General features: G+C 48.0%; 1 pseudogene; it reads right to left on the bottom strand.

The window, feature by feature from the left end:
• Nucleotides 1-6963: 6963 nt before the first annotated feature.
• LOC122889754 lies at nucleotides 6964-7766 on the bottom strand (annotated as a pseudogene).
• Nucleotides 7767-12296: the final 4530 nt, after the last annotated feature.

Raw genomic sequence — 12296 nt, 5'->3', positions numbered from 1 at the left:
TACCACATCATTGTATTGTACACCTTAAACTCATGCAATGTTGTATTGCATATATTTATCAATTACATGTTTATCAATTACATCTCAATCTAGTTGACAGAAAATTTTAAAAAATGAAATAAATTAGTGTCTATTTTTGTGGAACCCACAGCTGGTGAATGCAGGCAAATGTGATAAATTACATAAAATGTGTCAGATTTGGCAGTTATTATTTCATGTCTTCCTCATGGCAATCCCATGAAGAGTCTGCCCTTTTCTTATCAATGTTATCTACCTTGTTAATGTTGAAAATATGTCTAGGCAGAACCAAACTAAGAAAAAAATTACTGAGTACTAGATTCACCTTAATTGCACATGGTAAGTGGCCCTAATTAGCTGATGCTTCTGTACAATTAAAGTCCGTTTGAGAATGTGGTGTATTTCATATTCAGAATTAGACTATGTCTTTCATCCACTCATGCCTTCTGTGGGGGAGTATTTGTGGTCCATCATTGTACTTTAGCATCTAGCCCAGTGCATGGCCCCTATTAGGTGATCACTACAGAGTTGTTAATAATACTGAGTACTTATTACATTTTTACCAGGAATTACTTATTCTGGAGATGGCACTGTATCTTATTTTTTTCTCAGGAATTGTGTGAGGGTCTCTGGAGGAAAACAGTAAATTCTGCAGTAGGAGCTTTAGAAGGCTGCATGGATCGACATGGAGGTGGTGAACAGTGGTAGAAGGTAGTCTTAGATGAAGAGGGTCGGCCCACAGCTCCAAAATAACCCTTCTGACCCTGCTTCTACTCCGAACCCCTCTCTTCTTACTCCAGGATCTTTCTTATAATGGTGGGTATTCTCCCAAGACTCTGTCCTTCGTTTTCTTCTATACTAGAAAATGCGCGAATGTTAGAGTCTTTAAATTACAGTTCCAGAACTTACTGGCTGGGTAATTTTGGGAAGTTACTCAACTTTTTTGTCTTTCTTCTTTTCTTTCCTTCCCTCCTCCCTTTCCTTCTCTCTCTCGCTTTCTTTCTTCTTCTTTTTTAAAAAGGTTTTATTTATTTATTTGACAGAGAGAAAGAGAGACAGCGAGAGAGGGAACACAAGCCGGGGGAGTGGGAGAGGGAGAAGCAGGATTCCAATGTGGGGCTCGATCCCAGAACCCTGGAATTATGACCTGAGCCCAAGGCAGACGCTTAACGACTGAGCCACCCAGGTGCCCCTCTTTCTTTCTCTCTCTCTCTCCTTCCTCTTTCTCTTTCATTCTCTCCCTCCCTCCCTTTCCTTCCTTCCTTCCTTCTTTCCTTCCTTCCTCTCTTTCTCTCCCTCCCTCCCTCTCTCTCTTTCTTTCTTTCATTCTTTCTTTCTCCCTTTCTTTCCTAAGCAAACCCTATCCCCAGTGTGGGGCTTGAACTCATGACCACAGATCAAGAGTTGCACACTTCACCCACCCAGTGAGCCAGGTGCCCCCAAGGGTCCCTCATCTTAACTTCTCAGTTTCTCCTTATGTAAAATTGAGACAATGACAACTTACTGGTCAAGAGGACAAACAAAACAGTGTCCCCGTGAGTACCTAGTGCACTGAATGAAAGGATGGGGAACTAGGAACAAGGATGGGGACCTGGTAGGGTAAAACTGGGGGCTGGGAAATAACAGAATGGTACTGGTGCCTCACCCCTACCCCGTGACGCCGAGCATCGCACACGTGCTGTGGCTACTACCTGGTGACACCGAGCATCGCACACGTGCTGTGACTACTACCTCCGTGACGCCGAGCATCGCACACGTGCTGTGGCTACTACCCCCCCCCCGCGACGCCGAGCATCGCACACGTGCTGTGGCTACTACCCCCCCCCGCGACGCCGAGCATCGCACACGTGCTGTGGCTACTACCCCCCCGCGACGCCGAGCATCGCTCACGTGCTGTGGCTACTACCCCCGCGAAGCCGAGCATCGCACACGTGCTGTGGCTACTACCCCCGCGACGCCGAGCATCGCACACGTGCTGTGGCTACTACCTCCGTGACGCCGAGCATCGCACACGTGCTGTGGCTACTACCTCCCTGATGCCCAGCATCGCACACGTGCTGTGGCTACTACCCCCCCCTCCGCGACGCCGAGCATCGCACACGTGCTGTGGCTACTACCCCCCCCCCGCGACGCCGAGCATCGCACACGTGCTGTGGCTACTACCCCCCGCGACGCCGAGCATCGCTCACGTGCTGTGGCTACTACCCCCGCGACGCCGAGCATCGCTCACGTGCTGTGGCTACTACCCCCCGCGACGCCGAGCATCGCACACGTGCTGTGGCTACTACCCCCGCGACGCCGAGCATCGCACACGTGCTGTGGCTACTACCCCCCGCGACGCCGAGCATCGCACACGTGCTGTGGCTACTACCCCCGCGACGCCGAGCATCGCACACGTGCTGTGACTACTACGCATGCCCATGGCCGTCTGCATCCCGCCCTTATACAGCGGTCGGGGTTTGCCTTGGCCCACACTAGGGCCGGATGAATCGACGCCTGTGGGTTAAGGCCCCCGGGAGAGCCCCCGACTGCGGAGAGCGGGAGGCAGCAGTTTACACCGCCTCTCGGAGACCTCCAGGGACACGGAGCCCCCGGGGCCCACAGTCCTACCCCGCCGCCTGTGCTCCCCAATGCCCGCCTCCCTGCCTCGGTGTCGTGTCTGCGTTCACCTTTGGGGCCGGCGTCCTCCTCTTGGGGTCTGTGTCTGGGGGACCCACCTGAGAGTAGTCAGGTCGCTCTAGTGGGGGCACAGCTGTGCGGGTGACATCGTGAGGCTGTTGGGCAGAGAAGCCAAGGGACGGAAGGGGTGGCTGATGCGGGGAGAAGCGACCGGGATGGTTGGGTCTCCGTGCGGGCGGGCGAGGGAGAAGCACGAGCCAAGGGGCCGCTGCGCTCCGGGGCGCGGGGCGGGACAGGAGCCACGTCTGCGGAACGACTTTCCTCCCAACGCGGTGTCACTTGGAAACACAAGACGGGAAAGAACGAGAGGGCGGACTAGGACCAGGAGCCGTAAGAGGATGAGAAGCCCGATTAGTGATCATCTGCCGAGAGTCCAGTCCCGCGTCCCGCGACTTCACGTCCGTTTCCGGGGGATCTCGGGAGGTCTCGTCTGGGACTCGGGGGCTCACAAGGGGCCGGTCGTTCCAGCAAGACGGGAGCAAGGAAGGCAAACGGTGTCGGTGGATGAAGTAGGATAGATCATGTTACGCGGGGCAGCTGCCAGGGAAGCTGCAGACAGACCTTCTGGAATGGGCAGGGGCAGGAGGGGTCAGGCTCTCCTGTGAGTGGGACAAGAACCTGAGAAACAGACCTGCTCCGTGAGCCCTGAGTGCGGTCCTGCCGACACCCGTGGGCCAGAGAAGGAGCTTCCGAGTCCAGGAAACGCGCCTGGTTTCAAGGAATCCTAAAGGTTGACATGGATTTTGAGGTCACTGAAGGAGATGGCCAGGACCTGGGGACAGGTGAAGGGGCATGAGTCAGCCGCGTCTGCGGAAGTGCGAACAGATCTGCGAGCTGATAAGGGCGCGGGCTTCGTGTGACCGGACGAGAGCGAGGAGGGCGGCGGGAGGGTGAGAAATCCCCGGGAAGAGGAGGGCAACAGTGCTGCACCTCACCCACCAATCCAAGGCAGTGGGACAAGGCAAGCCCTTCGTTCTGGAGGAACCCGGAGAGCCATGATTTCAGAGGCGAGCGTGCTTCAGGCCAGGGAAGGAGGAAAGAGATGAAGAATGGATTCCTGGGGCGCCTGGTGGCTCAGTGGGTTAAAGTCTCTGCCTTCAGCTCAGGTCATGGTCCCGGGGCCCTGGGATCCATCCCCACATCGGGCTCTCTGCTCAGCAGGGAGCCTGCTTCCTCCTCTCTCTCTGCCTGCCTCTCTGCCTACTTGTGGTCTCTGTCAAATAAATAAATAAAATCTTCAAGAAAGAAGGAAAGAAAGAAAGAAAGAAGAAATTGGGGCCCCACAAACACACCACTTCAGCTGCAGTCTGGGGGCCAAATGCCATCAGGGCGGATTTACCCATTAGACCCAGTAGTCAGTGTCTAGGGCCTGTGAGACTTTTTAAGAGCCCATAAAAATACTTAAAATTCTTCTAAAACCAGAAAAAATAAAGAACATTTAGGTTGAACTAAATGTTTTCATATAATAATATACTCCTATTTGCCCACAGTACAATCCTGGGATACAGATTTATTATTTTCTTAACAAGGAAGGATCACATTGAGGCAGGAGTACCCAGGACCAACGAAAGTACTAACACAGCTCTGAAAGCCTTTGCTGTGGCCGCCTTTGTAACTGCCTTTGGGCCCTGGTGACATTGGTGACTCTGGTGGCCAGACGCTGGGATGTACCTCAGAAAAGCCTGCTGGATCGCAGAGATGGGGAAAGAAGTGCAAAGCCTCACTGTGACCTCTCTGAGGGCTGCGAGTGCACTCATCGGGGGAGATGATGTCACATCCCAAATCTAGCTCCAGAGGAGTCCAGAACAGGTAGCTCTTAGATTTCCAGTCTCTGGTATCAGAAGACACATGTGAGGGAGGTTGGAATGGGCGCCGGGTACCTGTACCCCCACACCCACCACACCTGAGTAAGTTCAGCAGGCATACAACAGGGCTTCCCCCTACAGCAAAGGAAGGACAGAAGTCCCTGAGATAAAGGAAGTTAAACTTTGCTTGAAAGTTTAAAAACTTTCATGAAAATGAAAGAAACGCAGCTCTACTCTCAAGGAACAGCGTCCATGTCTGGACGGTAGTGATGGTGAGTCTTGGGTTCTGATCCCACTCAAATCTGAGCAGATGTTACCATTAGACTGAACCAGCCGATTTCTCCCTACCCAGTGACAATAGCAAAGGAGCCACAGATAAGGGGGTGCAGGGATTTATACTCAAGTAAACAGAACATTTTAGCTTCTTTTATTATTTTTCCTTTCCTTGGACCTCATTTTCTACCACTCTTCACTTTGCTCATGGTGGTCTAGCAACACAGGATTCCTTGCTGCTCCTAAAACATGTCAAACACTCCCATGCAGGGCCTTTGCACTTGCTATTCCTAGGTAGGAAATAGCCTGACTTACTGTCTCACCTCCTTTCAGTCTCTCTTCGAATGGCCCCCTTATAAACAAGGGCCATGGCGAGAGCTCCCTCTCTGCTCTGCTTTCCTACGTAGCACTTGTCACCTTCTGACACACTTTCTTTGTACATATTCATTTGATTATGATGCATCTTCACCTCCAGAAAGTTAGCTCTATGATGACTAGGACGTTGGTGTATTTATTGCTCTACCTTTAGCACCTCTAATAGTGCTCAATGTTTATTAAGTGCTCAGAAGTATTTGTGAGTGAGTGAGTGAATGGAGAATATTGACATTAAGGCTCTCCTTTTCTTCCAGCTCAGTTCATTTCAGCTACCATGATCATCTTCAAAGTTCGTTGAAGATCCTCATTTTGTATTTAGATCAGAACTGACACTGACAAGAATTACAATCAACAGGTTCTCTGTTTTACTACCCAAGTTTACAGCTGGACGCTTTCTTGGCAGTTGTGCAATCCTCCATTCTGTATATGAGGGAGACCCAAGACAATGGGCTTGCTGAGGGCTGCCTGGGCCAAAGTTTAGCTCCCCTAATTCAGAGCCCAGAGTATTTTCTGCAGTACACCATACTGACTACTCTTTTAGGATTCCTATTTTCATGTATATTCTAAGAATCATTGTGGAAAAAAATAACTAACACGGGCAATCCTCCCTTTTATTTTTGTTGAGCTTAGAAAATGAGATGGCTCCACATGTTTGGTCATATATGGTTTAGGTATTAGTATCCTGTATTATGCACGCATCAAAGGGTTGGCTTGTATCCATTCTTCAGCCCCTACTCCCTTTAAAAGATATGATCTTTTGAGAAATAGACCAATCTCACAATGTGTTATTCAAAGTCCTAAAAATAGAAAAAAATAAAAAATAAAAGTCCTAAAAATGCTCATTATGAGAAAGTTTTACCAAATCCTTACCATTCGTTATGTTCCTATCATCTATTGGCAATATGACATACAACTAGGCAATGTTAGCTCCCTTAAAGTTTGAAACATTCATCACTTTGGCAAATAAAAAGTAGTTTCTAGAGTCACCAACCAAGGCATAGCTAAATTCATCTTGTCCTGGGAGATACCAAATACTGAATTTTTAAAAGAAAATCTAAAAACACCTTGTGCTGAAACTATTATTGCCAACTAAATGGTTCTGTATACTAGACTCTTCTGACCTTAAAAGAATTCCTATAGTCTTTCCCCTTGTTCTTGGGTCTGTGAAGCTGGCAATCAGAAAAGCAAGTCATTAATTAGGCTCCACTTCTGTATTTCTTTGCAAATAGATGGTACCTGGAGAGTCTATCCTAAGATTGGAAAGACTTGCAGCAAGTTTTTCTTGGAACAGATTCGCAGTGACATTTGACAGAAAGGTGGAAGGTGTAGACATAGATAGCTAGAGGGCATTTCAGCTGTGTTAAGGCCATCTAGAGCATCAAACCTCATTGGGGAGATTTCTGGAAGGCCCACCAGCTGGCAGTGTAAGAAGGATTAAGTCTGACCGGGGGTGAGAGGAGGTGTCCTCTCATTACTAACCCAAAGAAGAACGGCACCAAATAAAGCTCTTTGGAGACAGGGAACATGCAACTAAATTCTAGTAAAGTGACTTCTTGCTTGTTTTCTCGGGGCCGGGGTGGGGGGCGTTGTTTGAGGGTTTGGGAGCCAGATCTATTGTTACAGACAATGCCATTCTGCAGGAAATAGCTGTAACGGCACTTTCTTCCGCTCCCCATCAAGACTTGTATGGGAAGACAATTGAATGAGAATTCTTTTTTTTTTTTTTTTGAATTCTTTATTGTAGGATATGTTGTTTGTTTATTTTTCTTTAAAAAAGCAAAAAACAAAGCTGTTAGGGCTTATTCACAGACAGCTAGTCTGTCTTTTCCCTGCCTGCTACCATGCCCCCTTCTACACCCCCAGGGTCAGGGCAGGGCTCCTCTGGCCTCAGCAGTACCGGCCTGGGAGGAGGGGTCTGCCAAGAGAGCTGGCAGCCCATGGTGAGCCTCCCGCAGGGCCCGAGGGGCCAGCCGGGCCGGCCCTTCCTTCGGCAGGTGTCCCAGCGCGTGACCTCCTGCCTGAGACGGGCTTTGATATCCCCGACAGTCACGTAGCCATCCCTCCCTGCTAGCTGCAGCTCCATGGGGCGGTCGGCACTGAGCTCAGCTGGTGCCGACTGAAGGCAGGGGTACCTGCGCCAACGCCAGGTGCCTCTAGTTTCTTCATGGCCCTGATCAAACAGTCATAGCTGACATCCTGGGCGAATCGGCCCCTTCCCTTGGACGCATCTTGCTGTAGTCCCTCCAGAGTGAACAGACCTCCCTTCCTGGGCGTCGGGGCCACACACGCTTCCATCTTCTGGATCCCCAGGTCACAACGGAAAGCCTCTCACCCCCCCCCCCCATCACAGACCAAAATCCTCTTTCAGAGGGGAGCCGACCCACTCAAGGGCGACACATGTGTCCAGGAACTACACGGGGAACTCAGGTTCCCTCCAGATTTCCTGCTTGTGCTTACTGGCAAATGCCTCCAGGTTGGTCTTGAACATGCCCAACTGTGTGGACATCTGGGCCAGCTGGTCTCTTCAGCCAAGAGAGTTCCTCGCTCCTTATACTTGGCCTCTGCAAGCTTCTTGGCAATGGGTCCAGCTCCCACCCCGCGGCAATGCAATCCCATACTGGGTCTGCGGGCTGCCCTGCTGTGGGGTCCCTGGGTCTCCCCATCATTATAGGATATTTTAGTTAAGAACTTTCTGAATGGTAAAGACAGTCCTACTCAAACTGACTTATTCAAGAGAAGGAATCTATTAGGTGACGTAGCTAAAAATCCAGGGGTCATGTGGGCTTTAGAGTTGAGGTTCAGAAGGTATTGTTAGGATATGGTTTTTCTTTATCTCTCAGCTCTGCTTTCCACTTGAAGTAAATGAGTGCAGAAGCTCCAACTTTATATTGTCTCAGGTTCAAGCCTATTGAGAATGAGTGTTCCTATCCCAAAGCCTTAGCAAAGAGGTCATTGAATCTTAAAACCTGTTATGGGCCATGTGTCATCCCTTTACCCAAACTCGAGCCTAGAGAATATTAGGCTCTCGTTGGCCAAATTACCTCTGGGTTGGGGATGAGAAAATCACTAGAACCACTGGCTTGAGAAAGAGGCTAGAGTTCCTAACTAAAAGGGAGTGTTATGAAGAATGCTTATAGCCCCAATAATCAGAAATGTCCACAAAAGAGGCAAAAATCAAAAGTTTACTCATATTCAAATTCACTACATTGATTACTGTGACTTTCGACACATTCTACAACTGTAGGGGACAGCAGTGTGTATCGTCAGTGAAGCGGAGGATGAACAACATTGGGTTGGGTTGGTAGAGCATAGAACTAGGCTTCAGGATTGCTGAGTAATCATCTTGTTTTGACCACTAAGTTTTCCATGTGATCATGAGTAATATTTATCTTACCTTTCTGGTTCTCAGGCTTTTTTTTTTTTTTTTTTTCATCTGTAAGATCAAAGAAACACCTGCCTGCATTACTTATCTGAATGGGTTATTTTGTGGCTAAAATCAGATGCAAACACTGCAAGATGGGACGGGAGGTTGTATCAGCTTATCGAGAGACGCATTTCCATACAAACGTTACATGTTTTGTTTTAGTAAATGAGGGTGAGGCTGATATGCCTAACAATTTTTACTTCTAAAGGTTATGCGGTTCTTGAATTCCTAACTGCAAAATTGAGGCAAGTTTCTTTTATTGTTTCCAACAACTGAGTCCAAAGTTTAACCAGATAGTCATCTACTGACATCTTACTAAAAAGGACCTTTGAGGAGTTAGCGTAAGATCGGAGATGTGGGCAATCCATTAACAGATTTTTTTCATTCTTATTTTGCTCCTTCCACTGCTACTTTTGAGGACCTACCAGATGATGAACAGACTAGATGTGGTTCTTAACACACCCTAGAGTAAAGGTAATATGAAGATATTAAACTAGCAATCTCACAAATGGATATAGAATCACAAGCTGCTGAGACCTATAAAACATTCTGATAGAGAGGAATCAAAGAAGGAGGCCTCTCTGTTCGAGTGACATTTAATCTGAAACCCAGATGATGAGTAGATTAGTCAGTAGAAAGATTAGTCATTCGAAAGTTGGGGGGGGATGAATAAGAATCAGGGTGTTCCAGAGGGAGATGCTGGTGTGAAAGCCCCATGCTAACTACTGTGTTTGTTCACCCAGCATCCCTATCCTTCCTTTTGGTAACCCAAACCTTTTCTCCCATGGGGAACTCATTTCCTGTTGTTTTGATAGCTTCTACTAGCTATCTCACTGAGACCGATCACAGCACCCTCCTTCCCAGGCAATGGTGATCGGTTCGTCTCAAGCAAGCTAGCTAAGAGGCTCCTGGAACTTTTCTTTTAGAACATCCAAAGAAACAGAACCACCGAGCTGTGCGACTAAGCTAAGAATGTTTAATAACGTGAGAGTTCGCCCACCGGACAGTGAGAGGGAGCGTAGTCCACACAAGACAACCCTCACTTCTGACACCAAATGCGGTAGTTCCCCAAACTACCTTCGCTTCTGATAATTCACTGGAAGGACCCAAACAACTCACTCAAAGCAGCTACACTCGTGATTACGTTTATCACAAGGAAAGAATGCACGTTACAGTCAGCCAAAGGGAAAGGCACATTGGCCGGGAGGGGAGCAAACCTGGAGCTCCCAACTGTCCTCTCCCCGTGGAGTTAGGATAACACGGCTCCCTTGGCCGCTATGCGTAACAACACACACACAGTGTCCAGAGATTTTCCTGGGGCTTCATCACCTCAGCATGACTGATTGAACTCAGGGCTGATTTCAGTCTCCAGAGGTCAGCAGGTGGCACCTGACTAGAGTCTCCAGGTTGAATCACCTTGCTGATTGTGCCCAACTCCCCGCCCCGCCCTAACTCATCTTCTTATGGTCTGGTTGGCCGATGGCCCCCAGGCAGACAGAGACTCTCTTATCAAGGATGACCTACCAGGGGCTTAGAGATGACCTCCCAGAAGCTGACGAAAAAGTCCAGACCTCTCTTTCGGTAAGATTAATTTTTCAAAGCACAACTAGACATCTTTGACAGTGGCCATCTTGCCGGCATGGTGACAGTGCATGTTAAGAAGGAATCAAAAACAAGCAGAGCAGAGAAATGAAGCCATGGGGCTTTAAAGCCGTAACCTGAGCTCCTGGAATAAGTCACGCCTGAAGTCAGCTACTTATTAGGTGCCTCACTTATGTGAGCGACTCTATTTCCTTTTTACTTCAGTTTGTTCAAGTTGAGCTTTGTTCTTGCAGTTAGAGAAGTTCTGAGGTAGGAAAGAAACAGCTGATTTCAAAGATTCGGGAGAAACGCTGAACTACAACGAGCAAAGGGAAGGGAGCGCGGGATCGGGCTGAAGACGTTGCAGGGGCAAGATCACGCGAGGGTGTGTGTGCTGCGTTGAGGATTAGGGGAATTATCCTGAGTGCAGTGGGAATTTTCTGAAGGATTTTTTTTTCTTTTTTCTTTTTCTTTTTTTCTAGTAATGATTTCTGAAGGATTTTTAAAGGAAAATGGCATTACTTGATTTATGTTTGTAATCATATATATGGAGAATGGAAGGGATGGTGGGGACGATTGGAGATGGAGAGTAGGTACTCCTGAGAAAAACAAGGAGGTGAAATGGGCAGGATATGATGATTAATTGGCTATGAGTGGTGAGAAAGAAGGATGTACCAAAAATCACCCTCAGGTTTCCGCATGAGCCGCTGGGTGGATGCAAGTACCGTTTACTGAGACGGAAGACGGAAGAGCCAGAGTTGAAGGTCGGTTTTGGATATGATGCATTTAAAAAGCCTGTGAGTCATTCCTGTAAGAGATTGGTTTCAAGGGACCAAGAGAAGATAGTATGCAGTGAAGGCAGGAGTGTCCCACTAGGTAAAATCCTGAGAATTACAATAAGAACCAAAAATTGTCTGCTGGATTTAGAAACCTGTCAGTTATTAAGGACTCCGGCAAGAGCAGTTTTAATGGCAGGTGGCAAAGAAGCCATCTAGATTGGAGTAAGGAATGAATGGAAGCAAGCAACGAAGACTTTGCATTGACAGGTTTCCTAGAACAATTGTCTGTGAGAGGAAGTAAAGAGACACCGAGGAAACAGAGCAGGATTGTGGAGTCAAAGGGAGGATTTTAGGGGACCTGGTGTCTGTGCTAAGATGGGAGATGCTTGGTTATGTCTGAATGCATGTAGATTTCACCTGCAAAGAAAAATAAAATAAAAGAATAAAGAAAAATAATGTGCTAGTCATGGTGGTGATCAACAATACCACACTATGGCGAAAGGGTCCTGCAATATACAACAGGTCAGACACATAGAGCTCTTCCCACAGAAGCTCTTCATGGCAGGTAGGACCCTCCGACTGAAGATTCAGAGACCCAGGCTCGAGCCGTCTTGTGAAGCCCTCCCTCCTCTTTAGTATCTGGGTTCCCCGTTCGCTGCGCCCCTTTTACCAAGTGAGCAGAAGGGAGAAGAACCACTCCTGCTTCTTAAGTTGCTTGGTCAAGAAGTGACCCACATCCCTTCTGATCACATTATATTGACAAGAACTCATCATGTGGCCTCAGCTAAAGGCAAGGGAGGTTGGGGAACAGGGTGTCTGGCTGGCGACTTTCTAGCCACCACCATAGGCTGTGGAAGGAGAAGCCTGAATTTAGAAGGACGGTCATTCCAGCTGCAGGTAATAACCAATGGAACACACTCTCTGAGGAGGCAGGACGGAGTGGGATCCAGAACACATGTAGATGAATTTGCCTTTGAAAGGAGGAGGGACAAACCCTTCATTGTAAGGGAAGGACGAAGAAGAAAATGAGGGCTTGTATTTTTACCACTGAGCACTTACAGCGAGTGCCAATTAGAAGAACAGAATAAGGGTAATAGATGTTGAAACCTGGTTGTGCCCAAATTTGGTGCCCTCATCCTCTCATCCAGAATTTGGCTAAAGAATAAGGACTTTTCTGGCCACCTCCTTTAGCAAGAATTTTTACCAATATCCTAGAATATATGAGTAGGGATGGCTCATTCTGGAGAAAGTTAAGATTAATTCCCTTGCTTGGGGGCTAGTCCCCACGATTTTTGACCTCTGTCCTGATAACCTAAAAGAAAAACTCAGAAAGAATGATGTCTTAAAAATGTCTTAAAAATG

The sequence above is a fragment of the Neovison vison genome, chromosome 11 (assembly GCF_020171115.1).
Source record: "Neovison vison isolate M4711 chromosome 11, ASM_NN_V1, whole genome shotgun sequence".
NCBI classification, from domain to species: Eukaryota; Metazoa; Chordata; class Mammalia; order Carnivora; family Mustelidae; genus Neogale; species Neogale vison.
The sequence above is the reverse complement of the archived record's forward strand: the minus strand, read 5'-3'. Positions and strand labels throughout refer to the sequence as shown.